This window comes from Eutrigla gurnardus (genome assembly GCF_963514095.1).
Source record: "Eutrigla gurnardus genome assembly, chromosome: 19".
In the NCBI taxonomy this organism is placed as follows: domain Eukaryota; kingdom Metazoa; phylum Chordata; class Actinopteri; order Perciformes; family Triglidae; genus Eutrigla; species Eutrigla gurnardus.
Genome location: NC_139930.1, coordinates 14,065,364 through 14,090,268, shown reverse-complemented (window position 1 = coordinate 14,090,268; position 24,905 = coordinate 14,065,364). Strand labels below are relative to the sequence as shown.

General features: G+C 42.4%; 1 protein-coding gene across 3 annotated transcripts in view; it reads left to right on the top strand.

Annotated features, from left to right (window-relative positions):
- Nucleotides 1–15,459: 15,459 nt before the first annotated feature.
- The window catches only part of strbp (spermatid perinuclear RNA binding protein), a 66,908-nt gene continuing 57,462 nt past the window's right edge, over nucleotides 15,460–24,905 (top strand). Inside the window, exon 1 of one of the 3 annotated variants that reach the window (XM_084034637.1) lies at nucleotides 15,460–15,476. The gene's annotated coding sequence lies outside the window, so the exon portion shown is untranslated. Of the gene's footprint in view, nucleotides 15,477–16,855; nucleotides 17,030–24,905 lie in introns of those variants that run through there. The other 2 variants (XM_084034636.1, XM_084034638.1) reach the window with 2 other exon arrangements.

Sequence of the window (24,905 nt, the reverse complement as noted above, 5' to 3'; positions counted from 1 at the left end):
CCCCCTCAGTATTCATGCAATCGGTGCAAACAATATGAAAGATTAAAGACTTCTCTGGTGAAAGCAAAGGGGAAATGTGTAGGCGTCGCTTAGAAGAAGACAACTTATGGTCTAATGATGTTTTTTCTCTATGTTTTTTCAACCAGAGGATGTGACCGCATCGTAATTGGATTCTGATTATTTGTGCACATTATTATTTACAGTAAACACAAGTGAGGAATAAAAGCCACATTCAGACATGTTATGTCCCCAAACAGAAGTGCGTAGGTGGAGTTTTCTTTTCATCATCTTGCACTTTGCTTCCACCTCTGTCTGCTTGTCTCAGTCAGTCTTTTACGACTGAAAGGTGCAGAGGCTCCCAGTAATGAGAATCATTTACTTATTCTACCATACATGGAATTTTAGAGGCTTATGAGTTCACTGGAAAGCACCTTAAAAGGACAAAAGTATTACAAATGCTGCGAAGTCTTCAATGACCTTCAGACTTATGGAAATCACAGCAGGAAGAGTGAGAGAAAGAAGCTGACATGGCAGTTCTGTCCCTCACAGAGGCTCGGAGGCTCAGAGGGCCTGGACAGACAATATCAACCCAGAGAGTTTGGGAATTGCAGGCTCTTTTAGTGTTTCCTGTTCTTCTCACTGAAGCAGGGAGTCCTTAAAAAAACCCTCAACTAAACTGGCTACTAACATAAATAATGTAAGGAGGTTTTTTTTAATCCAGTTTAAGGCCTTCAGGCGTGTGCAGTCACATGAATAAAACTGGCACACATCAGAACAGTCCCTTTGAAGGGTGGTCTGAATAAGTGTGAGGAATGAAATCACCATAACAGCGCTGGAAAGACAAAATGTGTGTGTGTGTGTGTGTGTGTGTGTGTGTGTGTGTGTGTGTGTGTGTGTGTGTGTGTGTGTGTGTGTGTGTGCCAGTGAACAGGATTTGCTGACGGTGGTTATACGTGACAGTGTTTGATGCCGCTGTAATATGAAGCTTACATGACATGTTTCATCATGCAAAGTCACAAACTCACATCCCGGAGCACAGGTGTGTCGCACGCCTTTGATAGAGTAACTGTTTAAATAATTACAGTACCCTTACATTCATTTAATTTGGTTTAAAAATACACAGTTGCCCATAAAGTTGGAACGTTTTGTTTCACACAATCCTCTGTTTATTCCTATTTAAATGCATCAGTAATCACTTTTGACCAGGTGCAAAGATCACATTATGTGTCCCAATAACCCAGGTGAAATAAATTCATGCATAGCATTTGTTTAGCGTTATAAAAGACAAATTATTCCAACTTCATGGGCGACCCTGCATATTGAATTCAACTCAGGAATGCAATGTCCTGTAATCTCTGCTAGGTTCAGGCTGTTCTACAGCAACACAGGTGGCAGAGAATATAAGGGTTAGGGTTACATTTAGCTTTTGGGTTTATTTGGTCCCAGAGGTTACAGCAGAGGTAACAGAAGGGCAGTCTGGCTGACCAGAGGCACACCGGAGCCTCTCAAGTGTCCTCTGGTGTGACTTCAGGGCAAACATGAAGTGTCCTATTAGGGCTCAGGCGTATCCTGGTGAAACAAAGACAAAAAGGGGGGAAAAAGAGGCTGAGGCAAACAGACACAGAGGCAGAGAGGTTTATAAATAGATCACCTCTTATACCCCGGCGCTGCCATTGTCTTAACCTCTCATTCTGATTTGCGAAAAGAAAAGTCTTTTCCCACTTCAGCGCTCGTGTCAGATCCACGCTGACAGGAACCCAGAGCGTCTGCAGCGTTGCTTGCTCTAATGATGCCCCAGCTGCCTGCCTCCTCCAGTGTGTGTGTGTGCACTCCTGTCAAGTCAGTTGATGCATTGCTTGATTTCACTGTTCATACGATCTCCGTCTGAAGTGAATTTGTTGGCCGACTCACCGCAGCATGAATAAGTACGACCCTTATTAAAAAAGGAAGGATTTTTTCGGAGCTTCAATGAGTTTTGCAGAGTTTTGCCCATTTTGCAGACGTTCAATAAATCATGCTGATGTGCGATGGAGTAATCAGACAACATTAATGTCACGTGTTAGCAAGAAGCAATCATCTGGCTGTATACTGAATGAAGGAATGGAAACATTAGCAAGTTAACTCTGGTGTCCCACTTTCATAAAAAAAGTTGCTCTGGTGTAAAAAAAAATGCCATAAATATATATATTAATATTATTCTCTACTTTTGTTGAGTTAAATCTTCAGTCTTGATCATAACGACCAAATAGTCAAATTGTAATTCTTCAAATGCCACGACAAAAAAAAAAAACACACACACCAACAAACATTTAATTAGTTAATTTATTTTTATATATGTTTATATATATTTAATTTTGGAGGAGTATTTTGATGGGGACATCACAGTCTGGGATATGTCAGTGATTAGCATCTTTATGCATTGTTATTTTTTATCGATTTTTTTTAATTTTTTATAATGGGAAAATAAAACAACAATCCACAGATGGCATCGAATATAATCAGGCACACTTCAACGGTTTTGTAATCTTTTATATTTTACTAACTCCCTTTTGATTCCGTCTATTCACAGAAGGGCTTCCTTCATGTTTCATTATCTGACACACACACACACACACACACACACACACACACACACACACACACACACACAAAAAAAACACACCTTTATCTCCGACACATCTGGACTCCAATAAGATGAATCCAGCCTTCATCCTCTGCTACCGACTGAGGAAGTGAGGCCTCAGGTGTTTGGCTTCATATAGAAGAGCCTGTTGATCCTTCCCTTCTCCTTGCTTCCCATTCACCCCCCTCCCCTCACCTCCACCGTGGTTTCTCTCCACCGCTCCCTTTGTTAACCCGAGGCCATGTTGCTCCCACAGCACAATCTCAATTGCACATGCTACTTTTTCTTATTTCCCCTCTTCCTTCCCCCTTCACCTGTTATTTTGATTTCCTAGCATTCATTTTTCTCAGTTACACTTTAAGCTCTACCTTCAGAATAACAAATACGATGAACGCTACAGAAGGGGAAATTTCCCACCTTTTATGTGATGTCCATACAGTGTTAATGGGAGATGATTGAATATCAGTTAATTCCTCAGTGTGTGCTATATGGACTGAGAACGCTGAGATCGCTGCAGAATCTGTTCCTTCATCCAGTGTCGTCATGTGACGTAGTTGGATGAAAGAAAAAGCTAAAAGTGGCTAAAGTGGATTAAACTGACACACAAACATGAGCATTGAAGGCACATGCAATGGGAATGGACTATATTATCACAGCCAATTAAAATGCAAATAAAAGCCTGCTTGTTCACCATAACATCGTGGAGCATATACTATCAAATCCTGTGTGCCAATGGCAACATCATTCTTTATGTGGTTGGAGTGACAACGCTCCCTGTTGTTATATAATACAGAAAAGTGTCTTCTGTTCTGTGTCATTATTCTCACGTACACTCATGCCTTCCTACATCTTGTTCCTCAAATTTCCCGGTTCAAACTTATTCTCACACTCTTGAGGAGTATTAGCATGTGTTGTCTCACAAACAAAAACACCCGGCAGTCTCTAACACTGAGTAATTTACTCTCTATTCCTCCTGCCCCGCTCCTTTATATCAATTATTGTTTATTGCACTGTGACACAACCGTCTTGCAAGACAAATCCCTGCGAGTACCCTGTGATTGATTCGCTGGCTTCACACAGCGCGGTGAGTGAGAAAAAGCGCAGAGTCATGTTCGTGGCTTCAAAATGAAGCTTGAGACCTGGGAATAAATATTGTTTGTGTTTGGGGCTACAGGACCGTTCCATTTAATAACTCTTGGCTGGAATTGTTTTGAAGGATTCCAGATATCCTCCATTCCCTTTTCCGTCTCTCTCCTAAAATATTGTCTTTTACAGCGAGAGATGAGCTCAGGCGCCCATACTGGTTTGCAGCTGATGACTTGATGGCCTTTGACTGTAGGAGTTGAAGGTGGCATGAACACAACAGCTTCTGTCACTGGGGGATAATGAGCAGGCACAGACAAGTTGTTGGCTGCCTTATTGGTCTCTTCTTTCACACTCCGTCGACGCTCCACTTCACAACACCAAAATAACAAACAGAAATCTTACACAATTAATCAGGAAGCACGTACACTTGAAGCAAGTTCAAGATGGCGTGTAAAATTCTGATAGAAAACATAGACAGGCATTGAGTGGATCGTACGACTTCTCGATACATTTTGAAAAAAAAAGCTTTGTGTTAGTAAGTTGCACCTTTCACCTGTTTATAGAGAACTTAAAAATGCATTTAAATCCATAATATGTGTCTCATTGTGTCAAATCTCTACACACAAGCCAAATATAATACAAAATTCTCACTGTTATGTAAAAATGCAATCAAAACCAAAACCTATAACAATCCTTTTACGAAAGAAAATGTTGCACACATGAACCATTTGAAGTACTCTTTCAAAGCAGCAACAACACACCGATGTACTTTGTACAAAACGCTGCTGTCTTTAGCACTTTTTGTACTATAATATATTTTTTCATTTTTCCTTTTCCCATATTGATTGGTCTTCAGTGTGTGCTTGTTTTCCAATTCACTCCGTGTAGCCTATGTTTTGCAAGTGTTTTCACAATTATTGCAAGAGAATTCATTCTTGAAGGTGCGTGTGTAATGTCAGAAACCATGTGTTGTGGCTTGTAAGAACTGTGTTACAGAATTGCAAACAAGTGGAAAGCAGATCAATGTGGTGGTGCGTTTGTTTAACTGCCTCACCTTGACAGTTAATATTTAGTTTTTCCATCTTGCTATTTTTTTGGGGTTCCTACTTGTAAACGTAGCATTCCTTGAGGCGGAACTAATTACCGCAGATTTAGCGTTCCGCACGTCATAATTAATTGACGCACTTGACAGTTGAAACGACGGAGACGAGTAACATGGCATGAGCTCTCAAGCTTATATTATGATTCCACAAACTAAAGAGAATTCAAGGACTAAGTAAAGAAGATTAGCCCCTAGCCTACGAGGTATGTTGAGTTACGGTTTATTTCTATACTGTAAAAATGTATGTCACTTAGCCTAGCCACAAGTTAATTAGCATATAATTACGCTAGCGCTATCATACAATACGTAGGAGTATATTACGGTTGTGTTTCTATGACAAACGTGTATATTTGCATTTGTTATAGGAGTGTATAGTGTACGCTTAATATGGTTAACCTGCAAGTTTTCATTTGTGTGTGTAAAACTCGAGCTACGTTCTTTTGGTGAACAGATGCTAGAAAAGATGCTAATTGTGTTAGCTTGATATACTGCCTATTGTACTATTAACCCCCAGTTATTTTGTTAGAAGCCCAAGGATAAACCGTAGAACACTTCAGTTCACAAATATAGTATTTATTCAGGTCACAGGTAAAGTATGGCAGCGCTGGGCTCGGAATGGCAGAGCCCCCACAGGATCTCAGTCAGAGCTAGCCCCGTTTCCGGGTGCTGGTCACATTTTATCTTCTTGGGCTGAGACTGCCCCGTACAGAGGTTGAACTAACTGGTCAGTTATCTCTGATGTGAACTTATAGAAATGTAATATGAAACAAGTATGGGTGTTGTCCTTGAGGCGTGTGTCTATTCTAGCAAACCTAACTGTCAGATCAAAGACGGCCTTGAAGATTCAACGGGTTCCCGCTTTCCAGGTTAACTGTCACACTGTGCTAATGAGCACAACCAGTGATTTATATGAGTTCAGTGAAAAAGTACAAGTCGAAAGTGAACAAAGTAAAAACCAATTCTAACAGTACAGCCTTAGGGACATAATTCTGTAATACATACATGCGCTTCATTAATTGTATATTTTATTTTACTCTTTTAACCCAGTTCTCACGGGTCAGTCTGACTCGTGCCTCGAGTTTACTGCTGAAAGGAGTTACAGCGTAGTTACAGAAGATGTTCATGCTTTTGTCACTTTTAATGTGTAAAACTGCTGTTCTGCACCGATACAGTTGAACTGATTGGTTGATTGATCTCGCTCTAAATAGCCAACATTAGGTGCCTCTGGCTCTCTCCCAGCACTCAGTATTGAGCTTGATTTAATATCACCCTGACTTCCTCTGGGTCCTGGCGAAGTTCAGGTGAAGGTCATCTTGGATCCCTTCTTCAATTTCTCTGCAGACGGCTGACCTCACCCCTGACCAGCCCTTTCGGATGAAAGCTAACCCTTTCATTGGCTCTCAGCCCAATTACCGTGAGTGCATTGATTTAAGTCAATTATGTGGGCCGTCCCTGGTGACCGACCGCTCCTCGGGGCTGAAGATCAATTAACATGATCATTGATTACTTATGTATAATGAGTACGGCTCCAGTTGCGGCTCTCAGCGGGAGTCATGAAAATGTCATTACAGCGCTGTAACATGATGCGGTCCATTTTTAACCGTATTACTTATGATGCTTCTATTTTTATTCCTGGGTTTCCAGCAGCATTTTAATATAAAGAATACACAATTTTAGACCATGTTCAACCCCAAGCTCATCAGATATTATGGATTTCCATGGTCCTGCTCTTGCTCTTCCCTCACTCTTTTCTATACTTCTCTCTTCTATCTTGGCATCCATTGCACAGGCAGAAGAGCTCACCAGACGCCCTATTGATTTGGACGTTTACGCAACATGAGTTTGCGAAGAACGGCAGGGTGTACCTATACGAACAGAATATGTTTAATTCAGAGAGGAGCAGGTGGGTTGGCTCTTGTTGCTTTCCCAAAAACTCTATAAATACATTCACTGCTTTGTCACCGTAAGTATTATCAACATCATGTGTTCTACAAGACAGCTTGTTTGTTCAGCCTGTTTACCAAAAAATCTAACATCTTACAGCAAGAAATAACTGCTGTGGTTCTCTGCTCTCTTACTCATGCAGTATGATTGGTTAGATACTAACTATATCTAGTAAAGTGCACAAATGGTTCCACTTACTTTAATAAAGGCCCACACTCTCCTGAGCTATTTCTGTGCTCTTAGTGTGCGTTCTTTTCCACTTGCCCCCCTGCAAAAATGTGAGCACCGACATATTTATTCTTCAAACAACGGTGGTTAGCATGACAGAAATTCCAAAACCTCTTGACCTCATAGCTCAGATGTTTTTTTTTTCTTCAGCTGAGCAACAACGTTACACAAAAACACAAAAGTTGTTGACCAATAAACGTGTGCATGTGCATGCTTCAATGAACGAGTGTTAATGTGGCTAAAAGGAAAAGAAAATAAGACCTTAATGTCTAAATTGACAGTGTTGCTGGGTGTTAATGGGTGTGGCGTTATTCTGCTGGACCGAGGACCACACAGGAAGTAGTTCACAGCTGCGTCTCAGCGGCGTCCATCTTTCACATAGTTTGTCATTTGCTGCAGTGATTTCTTTTATCTCAAGAGTCTGGTGCAATTTAGGCACCATGCACTTAAAGTTGAATCAAAGTCGTTAATATTAGTTAATTTTTTTAATGTTTAAACTAACATTATGGCCATATCTGAGACATTGTACCTTCCGTGTTGATATTAATAAAATAACTTTATATATTGCATAGATAACAAAAGGAAGAAAGATACTTGCACATATTTGCCTGTAGTGTCTTTTAGTCCTTTTGGATCTTTTTACAGCTGCCTGCAGGATTTCATGAGTACGCAGCCCCCATTATTTTTGAAAATTCTACTGGGAGGAAGGAAAAGGCAAAGGAGAGGAGACGGAGTCACTAGAGAGGTGAGACTGTGAAAGGAAGGAATAATGAGAAGAGTGCTGCGCAGCACAAGGGAGATAAAAGTAAGGCACTTATAAAAAGAGAAGGGTGCATCCGAGGCATCTTTGGTCTAAAACAATGTGGGAATGAGAATTAAATGAATGTAAAAGTTGAGGGAAGAAAGCAGAAAAGAGGATGGGTGGAGAAAACCCGACAGCAGGATGGAGATGTAGAGATGACAGATTTTAGTGTCTGGGGGAAAAAATAAATCTTCAACAGGTGTGAATATTGTCTCAGCCTGCACACACACACACACACACACACAATAAACACACAATGGAGAAATAATTTTCTTTTGGCCAGCTGCCTTGATTTCCTCTTTCATCTAAACCTCTTTCTCTCAGACAAACAAACGCACATTTGCGTATTAAACAATCGGAGAAGGATTTTAAATCAGGACTACACGCTCGTTCGTTTTCTCTCCTTTCCTGTTCCTTGCTAATTAAAAACACAATCTCAAATGATTTGGGGGAGATGTCGTTGATCACTGCAGCTCAAAGAAGGCTAAATTTAGACGTAGTGATTTAGATTGTCTTCACAAGGAAAATTCAATTAAATGAGAACATTTTACAGGTCTTCATTCAAAATAATGATGAAATAAGACCCATTTTTATGAACTATATAGCTATTTAATCAAAGGAACTAAGACTACATTTGAACACGTGTTCACGTTAAACAAGGAGATCGTGAAAGCTTTCCCTTTAGTCTCCCAACAAATGTGTTTCCTCATTCATTTCGGCTCGTCCCCTCTTTAATCCACTGTTTCTAAACCCGGTCACAGTTTCTGTCATTCATTTTGTCTAGCCGTATTAATGAAGGGAATAGCAGGACATATAGATTTGAATAAAGTAATAATAATAACTGTGAGGAAATGAAATCCTTGTATCAGCGAGAGGATAATGAAAAGTATTAGGAAAATCTCTGTGGTATTGGTGTGTTTGTGCACACACACACACACACACACACTACTGCACACATGAATAAAGTATATTCAAGGGAAGTCTATGCAAAGAAGAAACAACTCATATTTTGGTTCATGCTTTTAGTCGAACATTTGCATGCGTGTACATGTAAACCCATCTGCAGATATGCGGACACATGCACGAACATACACCGGCCGTCTCCCAGCGCTGCGTGATCTCCAAAGAGGAAGAGACAGCTGCCTCTCTAAAACTGAACTGTAATTAACACCTTTAAGCCCAACATGCCAGACTCATAAATAAAAGAAACAGATTAAGGGCCTGGGACACATTAAAAGTGGATTAGCTCCATAGATGTAAATATCCCGCGCTCATTTTCATCATGGTTCCCCGGAATCCAGCGGCTGAACCATCATTAGGGAACCGGGAGGGCAGACACGTATGCAAATGTTGAGCGAGAGTATTAAAAACACAGACGCGTCAATCACACATAACTCCTCTGGAGCTAAGTCTGAAAGGATTTACATACTCTACTATGAAATACACACCCATACACAAATCCAGCTATCAGACATCAGAAATGTGCCCACAATTAACATTATACTTAGCTTGCATCAACAGTAAGACCACCGGGAATAATGATGATGGCGATGTATTATTTTTGCACCTGCATTTGGTTGTCATGTAAACTACTACACACCAACAAACAAATAAGGTTTCAAACTGATATTTAATTGATTTCAAGGAGTTTCGGAGTCTGTATTGACCTAAAACCCTGGAACATTTTAATTTAATTGCTCTACCACGGACGCAGTGCTGCTCCAGAATATAAAACATGATCTTAAACATAGCGGTACCATACCAGATGACTGTAGAACCATCATTTGTCATCACAAGACATACGATACAATACACAGCATTTCAGCATAATACGCAGTCTTTTATAGTTTCATGTATTTCAGATGTGACCTGACATCTGTCCTTTGGCTTTACTGAAATATCCATTACTGTTTGCATAATAAAAACACTGACATGGACTCATTGTAATCAGTGGCATAAAATTAAATCACATTATCTGCCAAAGGCCACATACTGGTAGTTAAATTGATGAGTCATGTCATTGTTTTCTGTGCAGGTTGATTAGTCTAATATGCCCCGTTGCTGGTGAATAATAATAGTAATGTTGTCAATTGCTTTGCAAACATAAAGACGGGGTCACAGGAATTAAATGTAGTGAATGAAACTACATTAACATCTAAAAAACCTTTCTGTTTGTTGTGATGGCAAAGAGTAAGAAGGAGAACCACTAAACCAAATATTTGACAGATTGCTTCTCAGGAAACCAGTGATCTGATCGCAAGGTCGGTTCTTACTCAACAGATGGGAGGATTTAGGCAGACGCTCGCGGTCTCTTCCTGATTTATGTTCGTCACCTCTACTCCCATAATGAATGTGATATTTTCCCAATTGAGTATCAGGTAACAATCCCGTTCCCAACACATACTAAAGAAATATTGCAGTAGTACCAAGGCGGCTCTATATTAATTAACAAGCTTTAGATACAGGATTCCTCTATATGTCTCTCTCTCTTCCCTGGTGGCTCCCCCCCTTGCATCTGCTGCTTTTGAAGCAAAAAAACATTAAAGCAGGGGTCTGGAGTGAGTCTCAGGAGATAGAGAGGAAAGATTTGAATGGAAGGCGGAAGATGAAAGTACTGAGATGTTGGATGGGGAAGCAGGAAACAGGCAGCTGGTTGACAAGTAATGATGGAGCATGTGGAGGAGAGGTAGAACAGGCTAGATTGATGCCTCCCGCTGATGGAAAGTAACTAATAATCGTCAAGGTCGAGATCAATGCTGACAATCAGAGCTACCCTTGTATGGGTTTTCTCTCTTCTGTCAATCTCGGCCCTTTTTGGCGTTTTTCTCTCCTCTTCCTATGAAGTGTACATTTCATGGGACGCTGTACGAGCAGCACTTTGCGCGGCTTAAACAAGAAACCTTCAGGTTAGCTGACAGTAGCCTGACTGATACAACACTGACTAAAGCATGAGTTCGCTGGTTTCACTGCTTTGCATCATCTAGCCAACGGTCTGCTTTAGTCAAAGTCGGTTCACTGAGCGTGTTTCCACTTCTAACGTCTGCTCGGCCTCTGTGTTTGGGCAGGTGTGGGTGTACAGTTGCATATCCCAGCAACTTTGAGCGCGTGGGCGTATCACACACGTCCAGCCACAAGAATGCAGGGCAAGTAGCGCATTGCATGCAAATGGTGAGGCAGAAATTGTGCTACTTTCACTTTCTGAATGGCGTGGTCTCTTCACCACAAAAATATAACTTCCTGGACTATTAAAGAAGAGCAAAAAATTAACTGTGTTTTGGGAATAACATGTTCAAAATCGTCTGGTGCAAAATGAATGCACATGTCAACATGTATTAAGAATGAGCCCTTGACGTCATGAATTATCTCTGATGTGTTCAGTAATTCAGCTCTTGAAATGAAATGGCAATTCGTCTGAGTCTCAGGCTGCAGAATTCCTGGATGATATATGATAATGTGTCCCCAAAGGATACATTTGTTTCCCACTTGTCCCCCATGTGCAGGGAGGTCGGGGGGTCAGAGTTAGCTCTGGAACAATGTCGGAGCCAGAAGGCAGTCAACATGTTGCTCAACACAACTTTATCTTCAATCATTCATCTGTTTTAGTTCATCGTGCATTTAAGTTGAAGAAAAGACACTTTTGGACAGTGTGTTTGTGTCTGAAGATCGCATTATGGTCAACAAAAGAGAGTGTGAACTCTTTTGATGGGTGTGTCATTCTGTCACCACCAGTACACAGACACGGAGATAGAGTCTAACAGCCAAAAGCCTGGGCAGTACACATTACTGTGTGTGTGTGTGTGTGTGTGTGTGTGTGTGTGTGTGTGTGTGTGTGTGTGTGTGTGTGTGTGTGTGTGAGTGAGTGTGTGTGTTGGTTATTTGTGTGAGGTTTTGGGGGCAACCGTGTGGTCTCACCTTACCATCACCTGTCACTGACAACAGATGTTCACACGACAGGCTTATTTACCCACCAACCACATTGTGTGTGTGTGTGTGTGTGTGTGTGTGTGTGTGTGTGTCTGCAAGGGAAGCGACCGAAAGTTATTGATTTAAAGGCTAGATATGAAGCAATTCTCCCAAAGTAGATACATACATTCTCTCAAAAGCAAATCCATCTTCTGTGTTCGATACCAGCATTGTGAAAGTGTCATGTCATCGTCCGCTCATTCCACATGATCCTAGTTTGACGACTCTTATCCTCACCTCTCCGAGATAGAAAAGGACAGCCACTCCAAAACATCCTTTTTCATTAACTGCAGTTATGAAGCTGCACATTGTTAGCAGAGTAAATCCCCCCCTCCAGTCCGTAGCCCACCACAGCGCTGCATTAAATGCTCCCGTCTCATCCATCACACACCCACAATAGAGACGTCGTTCACTCCCGAGACAGCTGTTCAGCCACAGCCTCCCGAAGGTGTGTGCATCTGTATGTTCATATGTGCAAACATGAGGGAGCTCATTTGTGTTGCAACTCAAACATCACAATGAGATCATATTCAAAAAAGCAACAAAAGACTTTGTGTCACCTGCATTGTGCTGCGTTGAATGGCATTCATTCACAGATCCTTCGGCAGATTGATTATTCTTTTGTTGACGGTGACGCGGCATCTCCTCCGTAATACATGGAGGACATTTTTTTTTTAATTAGAAAAGAAATTAGGCACCGTGGCCGGCACAATCGCGAGTGCTAATAAGCGGGGAGGAGAATGAGTGAAGCAGAAGGAGATGGATGAATCTTTGCGCCGGCTGATAAAGAGTACAAACGGGCGGTGGGGTGTGAAAGTTAGATTGGTGTTTATCGAAAAGTCTGACCACAGCCAGGGCAGCCTGTGTGCACCCATGTGTGTGAGTCCGCCTTGCTCGTATGCCCATGCCATGCTGGCACCGCCATCTGCTGCCCGTCGAAGTTCTGTCCGGCCCAGCGAGACTCCTCAAACACACACACACACACACACACCAGCAGCCATGTCCTGCTTGTGGTCAGACAGCCAGGTGGCATCGCACCAACTGACCAACGGTTGTCACGCACCCGCTGCGACCTACAGTACACCACGGTCCTCCAACCGAAAGTCCCTCTCTCCTTCCTTCTGCTTCATAATGTGCACATAGGCCTGATTAACGTGCAGAGAGGGTGTCTGTCTGTTCCTTCTGCCATTTGGCCTGTTTCTTTGTGCTTGGATTTAGAACGTAGGAGCTCTTCCTCACGACCACCAAACAAGGTTTATGTGCGTGCTGTGTGTGTGTGTGTGTGTGTGTGTGTGTGTGTGTGTGTGTGTGTTTGAGGAGTCTGAAAAAGAGCTCCTTAGAGGGGGTGTCAGATGGCAGGCGTTGTGTGGATGGGGGGGATGCAGAAACGACGGGGGCAGATGAAGGAAGGGATAGAAGAAAACAGGAGGAGGGGGAGATTGCTCTGTTCTCTGCTCTTTTGTTCTCCTAGATAATATATCTCCACCCCCGTGACTCCAAAAAACCGAGGGGAAGCCCTCCAGTCTTGAAACGGGACTTTCATTCAGGCTTAAACTGCGGTTATGACAACTGGTTATACACGCATATATATTAGCATGAAGAGGCTTTGCTGTTTATTTTCCACCGTTGGAGCTGCAACTGTGTCAGATTTCTCTTTGTCAATTATAAATGTCCTACGTTGCCCTAAAAACCAAACATGCTTTTAATTTAGGCCAAGACTGAGCAGGGGGAAAACATAGAGCCATATCACTGCCAAAAGCCTGGGGGCCAGTTGGTTTAATCTGCCAGGACTAATGAAGAAGCCCGGGTACAGAGACGAGATGATGGTAGAGAAGATATTACAACATCTCCCCTCATTATACTAAGAGCACAACAGTCAGATCGGAGACGGCTGCGGTGCTAGTGACATAACAATTGCAGTCTCTGCCCTCCAAATGTCTCTCAATATCGACACCAAATACGGGAATGCAAACATTTAGGGGAGGCTGAGAGGAAGTGGAGGGCATTGCATGTTACAGTGAAAACGCTGTTCTACTTGCTGTGGCCTGGTTGAGTAGAGCAGCATCTGCAACCCACAAGAAATCTAAAAATACTCCCGCACCATTGACTGCTACTATGCTGTGGCCCCAGTAGGTAGATGAATAACTGTGAGTGTGTGTGTGTGTGTGTGTGTGTGTGTGTGTGTGTGTGTGTGTGAGCGTGTGTGTGTGTGTGCACGTGTTGAAATGGGATTGGGGTACGGCATTGTATTCTGCTGCTGCCTCGCTTACAAGCTCCAACCATAAATCTCTTTGTAACTGTGTGTGTGTGTGTGTGTGTGTGTGTGTGCGTGTGTGTGGGTGATAGGCAGACCTTTGGGCTTCACTCTAAGTTGAAGAGGCAAATTACTGTAAATCCAGTACATTAATAGCCTGTGACTTTTTGCAGGTTTCACATGGGAGAGATAACGTGATATTAGTGTTATATTTTTAAATAAAGACATTTAAAAAAAAATGGTTGCTATAATTGGAAAGTAAGACTTAAAAGGTTGCCAACAATAACAGCAGAATAGAAGTGTGAGCAGAAAGGCGGCGCAGTGTGTAAATTGGTGTCTATATTATAAGGTAATGTGATTATGTCAGTAATCTGTGGGTATCTCATTCAATAGAGGGCGATGGCAATCCTTCTGTGCGTGACAGATGTTACTAATGTTGCTAATGCTACAGTAAAGACTGGCTTTAACTATGCATGGGTCTTTGTTGAAGCACTCAAGCCCACCCAGTGAGCACTAACTGGGATTTCAATGCTGATCTCTACGCTCTGTTTTCAGCCTCTTTTCAACCAACAATATCACAGAAATGTGGATTTTCCAAAGTCACATTTCACTGGTCGGCAAAATGTGGTTTACACAAAGACGTAATTTCTACACATTTAATGTTTCATACAAAATGTCATGAATCTGGAATTATCTTTTGTATTGGAAGCAGTTCTTTACATAATGTAAAATTAGAAGTTGTGTTTAACAGAAATAAGCACCATTGGTTTTATTTTATGCTGCTCACGATGTGGGCTAGGCTAGCTTGTAGAGTTAGCACATCAGAAAATGTTAACCAAAGCCTGTTATAGGGTTAGTTAGATTTTATTACACATATACTTACTTTACTTGTGGACTTGTGTTTTTTTAGTTGGCATACCATGTATGTTTTTCAAAACATAATTCAACGGAAAACATGTGACTTGACATTTTCTTTGTAATTTGAAAAGTTATTTTCATTCTTAATAAATGCCAAAGAATGTCCCTATGTGTCTTAGTGCCCAAATGCTAAGAGTCATGTGTTAATTTTCTAACATCAGGTCTATAGCTTTAGCTACCTTCATATTATTATTAATAATAACGTAATATCGTTTTTGAGACACACACACACACACACACACACACACACACACACATACAGGGATACATATAATGCAAGGCTATAGGGGCCTCTATCCTGCACCAATCTGTTTACTTCAATCTCCCTCTTCCTCCTTCTCTCTCCCTGGCTGCACCGTTGCACCGTTCACCGTACAGGTGCGCGCGAGCAGCGGCTCGAGCCGCTCCACCAATTAGGAGCACCGAGCGTTACCACGTGAACAAATCCCGTTGTCTAAATTCCCACTCGGCAGCGAGCTGCTCGGAGTGAGCGGCAGCGCTGAAAGCCACACTGAGTGGGAAGTAATATCGGCAGCTGAACGGGAGCGGTGTGCAGGTAAATTGCTTCTCTCCCCCCCCCCCCTCCCCTCTTCCCTGGTGACTTTTTGCGCCTTTATGGCCGCGAGGCGCCTCTGGTCGCCTTGTTGTGCGGTTCACGTGCGCGGATCTGGGACGGGATGTCTTGGATTAAATGTGTCGTCGCTTGCGGCTAATTTCTCTGCTCTCCTCCGATCCGCGGGCAGGACGGACAGCATCATCGGTCAGTTGCTCCGCACCGTCTGCGTCTTGAAACTCCGCCACTCCGCTCCTCCCTCCTCCCCCCCCCCCCCCCCCCCTTTCTCTTTCAGGCGCACGAGGCTATTGATAGTTGACAGAAGCCTTCTAATCCCTGGTTGATCTGGCTGACCGGCCACGGCCATTTGCGAAACAAGAATGTTGATTGAACTTTATTTTGCTTCGAGATTTGTTGTAATTGGTAACGTGGTCGCGTGGATTGACGCCGTGCAGGGGGGGGGGGGAGTGTGAGAGGCTTCTTTTGGTGCTGCATGCAAACCAAGCAGAGGGAAGCTTTTATTGCTGAATTATTTATAAGACTGTCTGGGATCGGGAGAGAGTAATGTCTCTCTGGAGAGGGAGTCAGGATATATTCCTAGGTTTTTTTTTAATCAGGATTTCTCCCCACTTCTTATTAAATGTTCAATGTTTTTTTTTTTTTTACTTTAAGATATAGCCTAGGGTAATTAAAAGGCGTTGCTTTCATTTTTATTGTTTGGCAACTAAATCAAATTAAATGCTAACAGGATTAGGCGAAAAATCAATTAGTCGACCAACAGAAAATAAATCGAGCATTTAAGTAATTAACTCACGACTTAAAAAGGAAAGAACAAAACATACTCTGATTTCAGCTTTTTCAAACATCACAATTTCCTGATTTTTCTGAGTGATTCTTTATCGCAGTCGATTAAACATGGACAAAATAAGAACTCTATGAACTTGTTATGGCCACTATTTTCTGACATTACAGCCTCGATTCAATGATTGATATAGACTTATCTGGAAAAATAATATTGCCAGGCTAATTGATGGCGAGAATAATCAATGGTAGTCCTAAATGAATGAAATTAGACGCACTATGTGAATAACAACCCTGTTGTCCACAGCTCTGCGGTTGTTTATTCCACAGTCACTTCTCTGTTCGCCTTAAACACTTCCTCGGAATAATAAACAAACAAGCACATAAACGCAGCGCGCGTGCCCCGCCGTCTATCTTGCCTTCCCGCAGCCCTACTCCACCGGAATGAATCGAGCCAGTCGACGCATGCGCACTCCCCACCACCATTCATCTGTAGGTATCTTCTCGTCCTCTTTCTCGCGTCTCGTGCGCGAGAGGAGAGACCAGCAGGCGGCTCCGGGCTCGCGCTCGCTTCCCCTCTGGTTGTCAAGGCACAAGTAGTCTCGACTCGCTGCTCGTCGCGGCCGGACGGTGACAGCTCACATCGGGGCTCGTTTTTGTCGCACTGAGCTCGGATTTTTCTTGTTTTTTGGCCTGTTTGGATTTCTATGTTTTGGTAGCAGCGACGGAACCATCGACAGTTTGTGGCCAACACCGTAAGTTGGTTGATATTTTCTTTCTAGCTTTGTTTATTTCCTGTATTTTGACGAGAGGGCATAACGTGCGTGCTCAGCGCTGTCACGCTGACAGAGACCGGCAGGAGTTGGGACTTTTCTGTGTAACCGTACTGTTTCGTTATCTAGTCCGTTGCTTGCTTTCGCCTTTGTCATTCCGCGTGGTAAAGGAACCAGAAAGACGAACTTTTCGGCTACACGTGATGAGACGTTAACTTCCCTCGTGCTGTGAGTTTCCGTTGTTTACAGTCGCTGTGTTTGCGGGCGACGTCTTGCTGAATTATCCGGTGAAGGTGGCGGTTTGACTGTATAGGCTCATCTTTTTACAGCAGGTGTCTGACGATAACCCACTTCCGCACTGTGCTGCTAGATAACGATCGCATGTAAACCCACTGAGGGCTGTTTAACATAAATGGTTTTTTTTTGTCCGGTTGCTGGAGATCCTCATACTTGTTCTTTTAGTATCTGTTCAGGGTTTTTCTTCTTCTTCATTTCCCCTTTTTAAACCCACACGAGGCACTGTTGAAAGGGAACTAAAAGTAAGCCATTGAAGTAATTATTTCATCATGGAGGTTATTTCCTCATGCGGTATAAAGCATTACTGTGTGTGTGTGTGTGTGTGTGTGTGTGTGTGTGTGTGTGTGTGTGTCAAAAAATTAAGTTATTATTAATAATAATGTGAACGTGGCTAACCAAAAAGACAATTGAGTACAGACCTGATTTTAGAAAATTAGGCTACACTCATTTTATTTGTTCTTACCTATGTGCAATAAACTGTGTGTGTGTGTGTGTGTCCTGAACTGCTCTCTGTTCTCGCTCAACCAGCTTGCTGGATTACCCAAACCTGTTATGGCTCGGTGGCACAAGCTGCATACTGTATCGTGCAGGACTTTTCCAAACGGTTCCTCTCGGTGCTGAAACAGCTCCATTAAACATGTGGCAGCATTTCTCATTTTTTTTGTGCATGTGTGTGTGGACAGGTTGTTGTGTGTGTGTGTGTGTGTGTGTGTGTGTGTGTGTGTGTGTGTGTGTGTGTGTGTGTGTGTGTGTGTGTGTGTGTGTGTGTGTGTGTGGACAGGTTGTTGTTGTTGTGTGTGTGTGTGGACAGGTTGTTTCTGTATTCATCGCCCGACCCGTTGAGCCGTATTTGGTCTCTGCTGTGGTCTGCTGGTTCTCATTGGTCTGTGCTGGTTTCAGTACTTTATCAGCTCTTTGTGCCCCCTGTTCTCCAGGCTTGACTAATGGTCTGATGCTTTTGGGTTATTTTGGTTTGCTCCACCTTGTTTCAGGAGGTGTCCCAATGAACACACCTGCCCCGGTTTGCTAGAAAAATGTGTCTTTCTTTTAATACCCAGCCCTCGCTTCACTTGCCTGGATAGAGTTGATTTATAGAGTGAAAACACAGACGTCTTTAGTCTTTGCTTGTTGCGGCCACATAATACTCCTCTTGTGCTGCGTACTGTAGACTTTGCGAGAGGGAGAGATTGAGTAATTACATCCTCGCCCGTACGCTTCAAAAATTGTCGCTGAATTTTGCAGTCCAGCCTCTTTTCTTGTGTTGGTTCATGTCTTTTTTCTATGATCCGGTGGCAACTTTCCAAAGTGAGCAGAGTACCGGGGACAGGGGCAGGTTGGGAAAGTGTGCGTACTTGTCTGGTTGAGTGAGTGCGCTCCAGGCCCCCATGAGTACTCTCACAGACCCTTTCTCGCCAGCTTCGACTCTGCAGTGAACTCATGTCAGCATCGATAAGACGGAGGGAAAGAGACAGATACTATACTATGAGTATGTAGTATTTATTTATAAGAATGATTTTCTCTTATCATCTTACTTTTTTGTACGGTATTTTTGCCTTTCGTTGTCCTCTTACACACATACGGCATTCATTTAAGTCTTTGAATTGGTACAAAAATACATTAATCGGAATAGCAGAAATACGTTTTCCATATAAAAGTGGCGAATGAAGCATAATGGATGTGAGTTGTTTCAATGTTTTTTGAAATTACCTTGATTTCTACTAATGGAGCTTACTTGCACCCAGATTCCCAGATTGAGGACGTATGGGGAACTGCAACACAAAGTTAAACCGAGCGTGCATGGCAACGACAAACACAGACAAAGTGGCGTGACAATTAAATAACGGTCACAAACCAGATAACCACCGTTTTGGTTGGGTAAATTTGTTCTAATCTATTCCGCACTCAGTCGGGTCAACAACAGCATTTCATTTGATTTCAAATGGAATCCAGTCAGTTTTATTTATACAGCCCAAACACAAATTTGCTTCAAATCGCTATAACAATTTGAACACTGTCTCTCACCACAGCCCTGATTCTGGTAAGGAAACACAAACACATTGTTTAAAAGGGTAAAAAAGAAAGGCACCTCAGGAAGAGTGACAGTTTTATTTAAAAAAAATGTCTGCTCTCTGTCCTTATTCACGCTGAAGTTGGTCCTCTTCCCTTGTCTGTCTGCTGTCACCTATGTAGCCGAGGAAGCAGCTTCATGGTCCCTCAGCTGCCTGCGTTCTGGTTTGCTTTAAGTAACCTTCCTGGTTTAAACGGTTCAGAATCTCAGTCAAACACACTCTGTAGCTGAGGACTTCCAGCAGCGTCTCAAGGTGCCTCGTTCTCCTGCTGCTGCCTCTGCAGCATGTGCTTTTCTGGTGCCCCAGTGCTTATCAGCGAAACAGGAGTCTGCCTACCAGTTCTCAGATTCTAGCATACAGCAGCATATTCGGAGTCTCATCTGACAAGGAAATGTATCACTAATCCAATTGGCTGGAGCTTTAGTAAAAGCTTTTCTAATTGGCCGACGAGGCAGCTGGCTGCCAAGGTTCCAGTAAGCACAACAGGGAGTTGGGGAGTGTCCCAGTGGTGCTGCGGTGCAGGAGAGACTCAATGGAGATTGTGCTACTGTTTTAGAATATCCATCCACATGGCAATATAAAGGAAGGACCCATCTGCATCCTGCTGACTCAGATCCATCCAGTTGACCTACCTACATTTTCAGCCGTGTTGTTTGTCAAGTGCGCATGCAAATACTCACACACACACACACACACACACACACACACACATTCCATCTACGGGAAAATAAGACTGGCTTTCGTCACACAAACATGAATGAGGAAATGTCTTCCCAACTGGCTAAGGAACAAAGCCATTAACAGAGGAATATTGACTGTGTTTGTGGGGGGGGGGGGGGGGTTATTACAAGAGGAAGACTGTTCTTTTCAGAGAAGAAAAAAAAAAAAAATGCTGCCGCGTACCAACATCCACTACAGCCGTTCCTGTTTCCTTTCACCTCGGTGAGGAATCCAGGAATAGCTCAGAGGGACAGAGACAAGAGATGTGAGAGAGAGGGAGAGAGAGAGAGAGAAACAAAGAGGGACTGCCAGACAGGCGGACAGTGTAGTGTGAGAGATGGCCATGTAAGGTTTCCTGCACCACAGCTTGCACCACCCCACACACAAATGGTGAACCTGAAGCGAACTGTTCTGGCTTTGGTTTCCCAAGTCGCGGTTAACTTGACCTCTGGCTTTGTGTGGCTCCTCTACAATGAAACAAAGGGCAGCCTTCATGATGAGATGTATTGGGGAACTCGTAATAATAGTGAGTTCCTCCCGAGGAATGGCTTGTTCTCTTGTATACTGTACACAATGGATTTCTTTAACAGTTAGTGCATAACCACGTACAACTTAATACTTCGCAGCACTCATGGTCGTCTAGGGCAAAAACCCAATTTCCTTTTTGTGCTTGCTCATGTATTTATCTTAACAATTGGACAATAGTGCTGTTATGCATTCCTACGGAGAGCTAGCTGGTAATGAAATGTGGATTCTTTATGAAGTAATCATTGTCTTAATAGCATCTGAATGAAATTTGATCACTATAATGTTACACACGCATATCAAAAAACTCATATGGCTTAATATAAAAAGAATGTAGAAGCAGAGTTGATTGGTTTAACAAAAAAAAATTGTTAAAATATGGATTTTTGTATGAATTCAGAATCTGTGCGAACAAATCACATGCAGCACAGTGTGTATCATCTTTGCATTGAACAAAGAAAAACAAATATTGACATTTTTTGTCACAGGGGAAAATGCTCCAGCTGGCATTAAGCCCGTAACGTGGGTTCATGCAGAATCGCTGTCCTACAATGCGTGATGAAAAATATCTCAACCAGGCAAAACATCCATATTAATTGTTTGCTTTTCAGTGCATATTAAAAAAAACAGTAAATAATCTCAATAATTGTACAAAAAGTCAATGATCACATACACACACACAGCAAACCTAGTCAGCTTTCAGTACATTTGAGGACTGCATGAAAACATGCTGATTTGATTGACTGGAGTGTGTGTGACCGACATTTCAGGCTTTCAGAGGTCCACTCTGCATATTCCATTTCACTCGCTGATGTGATGATGGATCTACCAGGAGAGGGGTCGGCGGGACGGACATGTGGGCGAGGAGAGGTTAGAATGTGCCTTTTTATTTCAGGCTGGGAGGATTTGTTAGCGTGTAGTCAGCAGCACCACAACAGTTGTTTCCGCACTAATTATACGTCATTTGAAGATGTTGTCAATACACACATCGGTAGACAGTGAACATTCAACAAATGCACGGTGTTGATGGGATTAAGATGCGACACGTGGGAAGTAATGAATGGATTTATTATGACTCTGTGATCTTTGCTTTCCTCTCATTTTTGCTTAATCTCCACTTTGTACTTATATCGGCGAATCTGTCAAAACTAAAAAATAAAACATCAAGCGAAAGGAGGGAATCAATCAGTTACAATTCAATAATAAGTCGACTTGGCCTCCAAACCAAATCCAGGCGATAGAGCTGATAACTACAAGAAATGTCCAGTTGGATATAATGCAGTGAATTTTTTTTTTTTTAGGTCCAATTCCTAATCTTTATGTACATGAGCTTTGATAGGTGGGATGAAAAGTTGCAGTCACAGATTATAGATTGGGGCTTAAATCCAAACCCAGTTCCTCCTTTGCTCCCGTTGTTTTTGTTTGTTTTTGCTGCTTCTTGTCATGTTCTTCTTTCACAAATGCTCGGTTGCATCCTTGTCATTCTGAAACCTGTGTTGTGGTGTTAACAACCGAAACTATTTTTTTGAAAAACCAGTTCCAAGATTAAGTATTACTACACTCTCAGTGTTGCTATGATAACCTGGTTGAAACGGCTTTAGCAAAATGATGACTTGCGGGTACAAACATCATGTACTGAAGGGTGAGTGAAGAGAGTCTTCAGTTTGATAGTTTGGTATGGGGAGGCCCATCTGCTCGATCACTCAACTACCATGCGTCACTGAGTGTCACCTCTCTCTCTGCCGTGCATTCGCTCACACACACATACAGACACACACACACACACACACACACAAACTGACAGCAACATATACCACATGTAATGTGCACTACATGTTGATAAGCCATTTGCACAGACCCTAGCTGAACTCTGAGCTCTCTCTCTCTCTCTCACACAGACACACACACACGAACACACACACACAAACACACACACACACAACTTTCCCCTATCCCCCTCCTCTAATGTCCCAGCTCTGCTTACTGTGTTAAAAAGAGCTGTGATCAGGGAAACCGTAGCTTGCCCTGATGCAGGCTTCCAGGAAACGAGGATCGGGCTATTTATTCAAACCGAGCACGCCATATTTGGACTATGACTGCATGGTTTCCAGTTTGGATCCCGGTATAATTTTACAAATTTGGTTGAACCAAACAAGCGTTTGAAGACTCTTGTAGTATGTTGGGATGTTTATATCCCTGTGTGCTGACAACAGGCCCAGAGGTGTTGTGTTTTCAAATTGTCCGTCCGTCCATACCTTGGTGGTCATACTTCACTGTGACCTCAATCCAGCAACTCAAAAATGAATTTGCCAATTATGACACATTCACACACTTCTAATGTGATTAAATGATGAAGTGATTATATTTTGGACAGAGAAGAATGTAAATGTAAAGTTGGCCTCTTCAGCTAGATATTTTGGTTTACATATATAATTGTATGTTGCATTATTATAGGATAACTAAAAATAAAATGAGAAGAGGTATTCAGCTCAGATTCGAATCCCCCATGTCATAACCTATGTGGTTAAAGTGAATTGAATGAAACGGTTGTTGATGATGACAGCGTGATATGCTGCGTTTATGAGCTTCATCCGTCACCGTTAATTCTCTCCATTCATTTGTTCTCATCAAGACATTAGACAGAGCCGATGAAGGGTTGTTGGCTGCCCTCTTTGGTAACAAATGAATGAAATGCTTTTCCAGCACTTGTTGTAGGTTTGTAGTGTCTGTGTGTGGCAGTTGTTAGCGCATTGAAAAACCTAATCCAGCTCAATCTGCCTTAATCGGTGTTTGACAACAAACAGTGCTGAACATTGGTGGATCGACTTGCTGTTTCAATCCAAAGAGGCGCTTGTTTCCACGACGTACGTATGAAGTAGCACCATCTTTCAGGGTTACACTCACAATTACCTGTGAGTTCTTAAACCTCATAAAGAACGGCATCCATGAGACCAGTCTATACCATGCATTTGTGCCACTTTGAAAGGGACCCTGGATAACAAGTCTGGGGACCAATTTGGAGTCCTTTTGGCACGCTTTGAGAAAATCAGAATAAAAAAAATTGCATCTCTGGAGAAACGAGGTAAAATGATACTTTACTCTTAATGAAATGTCTTAATTGTACTTTTGCCGTGTGCATATGCGTGCCTGCAGGCAGTATTTCCTCTCTACTACAATGACCCAGTGACCAGTGTTAGCAGATTAATTGCTGCTTTCATGTTAAGCTGTGGCGTATCACCCCCGTAATTGGTAATGGAGATTATCAGTTAGATGCGGTGTGGGTATCTCCGTGTTGTGTGTGTGTGCACAGGGGGTGTGCGAGGTTTCTTTATCTGATGAGGAAATTTATCTAATAAAGTAGGATTTATGGGATTCTAGTCTCTCCCCTCTGCACACGCCAGCCCATGCTGACACGCGTTTTTGACAAAACGATATTGCCTATTGCGATGGTTTTACTGAATATGAATTGGGACACATATGGACACGTTACCTGTACATGTTTTTCAAGGCTTCAAGCTTAAATGTATCATTGTTTTTAGTGCTGAAATGAGTTGTTGTTGATTAGAAATTTGACAGTTAAAAAAGCACGTATAAACTCTGAAGATAGACTGATGACAGCTTCTTAAAGATGTTAGGATTGTAAATTTATTACCCTTTTGATTTTCTTTGGCTCAGATTTGAGTAAATTGCTTGTTATTATTTATCATTTTCCAGCTTTAGTATACATTCTTAACCACACTAATAAATTAATAGCTGCAGCTTTTAACCTTGTCGGAAATGATCTCCTTTGTTGCCAATGCGATGCGTCACGTCTACTTTAGGTGACGTGATGACATCAGCAACGAGATAAAACAACAGATTACTGACAAAGTGACATGCGCACACATGTATGTGGGACTCCACAAACACAGAGTGTAGTATCAAGATAGTAATTCACAGTAGACACACATACTTGTGTCATGTGCCTCAGGGCTACTGAGGTGTATCCACCCGTGTTTGTTGTGCATGCTGGGAGGATGGGGATAAAGGGATGCAACAGAGCACTCTTCCACGCACGCACACACACACACACACGCCTGTGAGCAGACACATAGCAGGAGGCTTCACCATATTTCTCCTGAGATCTTTTGGAGAAGCATCATCGTTTCACTCCAGCACACACATCATTGTCAGCCTGACTTGTACGTGAGAAACCACCACTCAGCCAAGTGTGTGTGTGTGTGTGTGTTAATAATTTACACATTTAA